Source organism: Benincasa hispida, chromosome 10, assembly GCF_027475165.1.
Source record: "Benincasa hispida cultivar pf3 chromosome 10, pf3_genome.v1.1, whole genome shotgun sequence".
Lineage (NCBI taxonomy): Eukaryota > Viridiplantae > Streptophyta > Magnoliopsida > Cucurbitales > Cucurbitaceae > Benincasa > Benincasa hispida.
Window position 1 is genome coordinate 37,392,076 of NC_143487.1, and position 5,176 is coordinate 37,397,251.

A 5,176-nucleotide genomic window follows, 5' to 3' on the forward strand; every position below is an offset into this window, starting at 1 on the left:
CGTATGCTTGTTCGTGTGCGTGTGCCTGTGCGTGTGAGTGTGAGTGTGCGTGTGCGTGTGCGTGTGTGTGCCCGTGCGTGTGTGTGTGTTTGTGTGGGTGGGTCGGCGTGAGTGGGCGTGTGCGTGTGCGTGTGCGTGTGTGTGTGTGTGTGGGCGTGGGCGTTGTCATGGGCGTGGACGTGGGCGTGTGCGTGTGTGAGTGTACGTGTGTGCGTGTGTATGCGAGTATGTGTGCGCGAGTGCGTGTGCGTGTGCCTCTATGTGTGTGGGGGTGGGTGGGTGGGTGTGGGTGTGAGTGTGCGTGTGGGTATGAGTGTGTGTGTGCTTGTGCGTGTGGATGCGTGTGGGTGTGTGTGCGTGAGCGCGTGCGTGAGAGCGTATGTGTGGGTATGTGTGCATGGGGGTGTGCGTGTGTGTGTGTATGTGTGCGCGCGTGCGTGGGTATGTGCGGGTGTGCGGGTGCGCGCGTGTGTGTACGTGTTTGTGTGCGCGTGTGTGTGTGTGCATACACGCTTGCATGCGTGCGTGCGTGCGTGATCAACTTATCATATAATATATCTTAAACTATATTTATACCGAATATAATACATAACCTATACTTTTTATATTGTATCAAATACAATGTAATCTATAGTTTAAATTCTCTCAATCAATCATGGTATTTAATATAAATCACATCTATACTAAATTTAATTATATAAATCCAATCCATATAATTAGTATTTGAATCATATTCAAATATTTAATTCATCTCAAAATAAACTTTATACTATAATGTATCAAATACATTATATTAATTATATCATATATAATTAATTTGAACAATTCAAATTTATCAAAAATAAATTCTCAATAATCACAGTTGAGCTATAGAGGGAACCTTATAAACTTGTAGATTGAAGCTCCAATGGTATCTGAATATGCGATGTAGGGATGTGTGGATGCGATGATCATACAACTTTTCCTAATAAAGCCCAAGTATAAGCCTTCTTAGGGTTCTGATAAGTCTAGGGTCGAACACAAGGATTACTAAATAGATATGTGACGGACTCTCTGATTCTATTGCGATGGTGATAAAGAAGTAGATGGTGATTTAATTTAGATTTTCTAATCTGATGGATTTAAATGCGGAGCGATGAAAGGATGGTGTTGTGACAAGTATGCGATGAAGGGGTTGAGAAGAGATTTGGCTAGCATATTTTGTACAAGTCATGCGATCATGCTATATACAAATATTAAGCACTACATTTCTCAATGCATAATGCCACATTTCCTATTTCTAGGATGCATGCAATGTGTATGGAATGTAGCAGATAGAACTTATTTTGAAGTCTCTACTTTTGCTTATGCGATCTAATCCGACTCTCTCAAGCCTAGATTCTGTCTTTAGACTACTCTCTCAAGTACTCCAAATGATGAATGAAGCATACATAAGACAAGATGATCGCATAAAGTGCATAGCTTAAGTCATGCCAACTAAATACTTCTCAACCCATTCACAAATTTAGTTACTCATGTATGGTGTGGAGAGTCTGATCATAAATTAAAATAAAGTTTCCATTTTTACAAATAAAGTGTTGAGTACAAAATAATAAATGGAGTAAGAAGTATCAAGCCAAGTAAGCTATGTCTTGCTTCCTTTGGCTTTTTACACTACTCTTATCACTTCAACTCTTTTTCAAATTGTAGAATCTTACTCTCGCAAGGGTTGGGTGTCTCTCCTTCGTGCTGTTTTCGGCAGTCTCTCGACCTCTCCAAAAATTAATTTCTTCCCAAGAATTCCCTTCCCTCTGCTTCGCCTCCCCCTCCTCTTTAGCTTTTTACATTGGGTATTTATAGATTTCTAGGTGAAGCAGTTCTTCTCTCTAATGATTACATGGATGGGCAGCATTAATTTCCAATGGATGGGCAACATTAATTTCCATACTCTGTGCGCCATCTGAAAGTCACCAGAAGTTCAATGTATTTGTAACGGTATGGTCTTTAACAGCCGTCAACTATATTTCAGAATTGACCGTTATCAGCTTTACGTCCCATCATGTTTTATTATGTTGTCGCCTTTATGTAAGATCTTTACGCGATCATCTTTGAGGTACTCTTGGATTGCAAACTCAAATGCTCCATCGCATTGTTCCCTTGGATCGCAATATCAGACGCGCCATTGCATTGTACCTACACAGAATAACACAATTTAACTGCTTTTATGCGATGAGCATTAGCGATCACAATTTCTTTTAGTTTGACGCACTTAATCATAATATTGCCTATTTCTACATCGCTTTCTCCCATTGTTTTAATAATTTGAGCTTTAATAACTTGTATTTCTACAAGTTATCAAGCACCACATTGTTCAAGCCTTGGAATCAACCCTTAAAGGAGCAATTTATCTACTTATCCCGACATTAGGGAAGGAGTGAATTCCATCATGTGTAGCTGTGTTCCTAGCTCCTTAATCTGAAAATTTTCCAAAATGGTAGGCTTATTAAGTTAGCGATCTAGCCACTCTCACCCATACAAATCAAAGGACCACCTTCCTAGGCAGGAGTTCACAACTCACTGCATTTTGTCACTAACGCCCTGTTCTACTTTCTAGGTGCTTAAAACCTATAAAATAGCCAAGTAAACATATAAAATCGAATAACAAAACCAAATTAAGCGGAGCCAGATAGCACATTTTGATGCTATCAAACACCGACAACTTAATTCTTAATTTTCCTCTAGTGAGGTAGAAAAAAACACACAGTCATACAAATAATATGCTCATACAAGTTGCATGGTTTGTTACTCAAGCCTTAACAGTCTTTTAGAATTTAACTTCCATTCAACAATGAAATCAATTCATAATCAGTCAATGAAGCACAATTTAAAACTGAATCTAAACTTATTCATGCAAGAGTGAGTTGAAAGCCCTTCTAATTAAGTCCTAATAGCCCGCAATGGTTTTAAATGGCTCTCAATTTGTTTTTCTCTACACTGGCTTATGCACCAACTACCAAGCACCAAACAATCAATACGGTAATATTTCAACTAGGCGCATGAAATTTAACTTTTGGGATCCCAAATTGAATTTATTTTATTAGCTTTCATGCAACACTGCACGGAACTATACGAACTCTTTTCTCGCGAGTGTCCTAACTAATCACAGCAAGGTAACTCTTTCTACTCCTAGTCATGCATAACATTACAAGTTCATTTCTTTTCCTTTCACCATATTTCTTTTCAATGCAAATATATATAAGTTGATTTTTTTCAAAGTAGACATATAAATCATTTTTCTCCTTCAATATTACATTACAACCAATCATGCAAGGCACTCTCTAATTAGTGGGACCTATCAGAGTGATTAACAAAAGTACAAGCTAAATAATATGATTCTAAGCATGCAATACCTAATGTAGGCAAACAAAGAACTTAAGCGTGCATAAGAAGTAAATAAAATAAAATAAAATAAAATAAAATAAAAGGGCTATAAATCATGATTATTCATATCAAACATCATGTCATACAAATTAAAATCACAAGGGAGTGCGTCATAGACTAGTCAACATAATGAACCATTTAACATGAGCAAACATGGATATTAGCACATAAATAAAATAGTCCGAACTCAGATGCTCAAGGGCTCCAACTAGAACGCATACATACCCCACCCCCATCTTAACATCTAGCATTGTCTCAATATAATAATGAAAAGAAAAACAAGGGACAAAATAAAAGGGAAATAGAAATCTTCCCTAGATTTTGGCACAAGGATGGGTGTGATGCCTGGCTCTTGAAAAAGTAATTCTCTTCATATTTTTCCAAAAATCTATACATCAAGAAACATAGGGGAGAATTAAACTCAACAAAAATAAAAATAAATAAAAAAGAAACCTAAACTAAGAAAGCAATAAAAATGTAAATTCTTGTTGCCTCTAGGTAGTGCAATTGTTTAAGGTCGGTATGTTTGACCTGACTCAGCTTCATCAACCATAATCGCCATAGACCACCAAGTCTCCATCTCCCACCCCCAACTTAAGAGGTTGGTCACTGTCCTAAAAAATATGAGTATTAGAACAAATAGGATTATTAGTAGTGGGAGAGTCGATCATAATTTTTTTTCAACTTTATCTTCATGCCTCAAAGTTAGGGACCCTTGATCAATATCAATAACGACCCTAGCAGCCTTTAAGAAGGGTCGACCTAATAATACTGACAATTCTGAAGGAAAAGTAGAATAAACATTCATATTAATCACATAGAAATTAGAAGAGAAAGATAGGCCATTAACCCTTAAAAGCATATCTTTAACCAAATCAACTGGCCTAACAAGAGAATGGCAAGTTAACTGCACCAAAATATCAACAAGGTCCAGAATGTAGGACTGAAAGTCAGAATATACAGGAGCATGCATTATGTTTATTGCAGACCCTAAATCTAGCATGGCATGATCAAAGTTTCTAGTGCCTGTCAAACAGGGCACAGAAAACGTACTTGGATCGTCATGCTTAACAAGAATATTACCTAACCGTATTACTTCATATTTGACCTCTTCCTTTTGTTTCTTTTCCTTATTCTTATTTACTTCCACCCAAACTTTCTTGCCCTTTGTAGTAGAGCTTTTGCCACATGAAGACTACACAGGGATATTAGCTTTTAAATTTAAAGGTGGACCAAATCTTACCCCCCCTCCCTCCTCCCATTTTCTAGATGGGCTAGCAATCTACTCCTCAATATTCTCAGCTTTCCCTTCATTTAAAACCTCAACTGATTCGTCAACAGGCACCTTAGAGCTCTTCATAGCAGGCAATAACATTACATATATTTGGCACTGATTCGGAAGGAAGCTTCGCATACTTAGTGTCCAACCTACTGATCGTATCGACCAACTGGGAGTTCTAAGTGGCCACACTCTGTGATGGACGCGTCTTTATGGTGTCGCTTCCAAAAGACTGCCGCATAAATAAGATTTATAAATCACCAAACTAACTACTTATACGAACTAGTAGTGCAAGCGTCAAATCCGAGGTCGAACCTCAGGGAAGCGCGGAAGATTAGTTCCTTGAAGCACGTTTTCAGTTAAAATGATAAATTGGGGGGTTTGGTGTGGATAAGATAAAGGAAAGTGCATAAAAGAAATAAAGTGCAAGAAAATAAAAGATAGCAATGCAATTAAAGAAACGATCTAGCTTAAGGA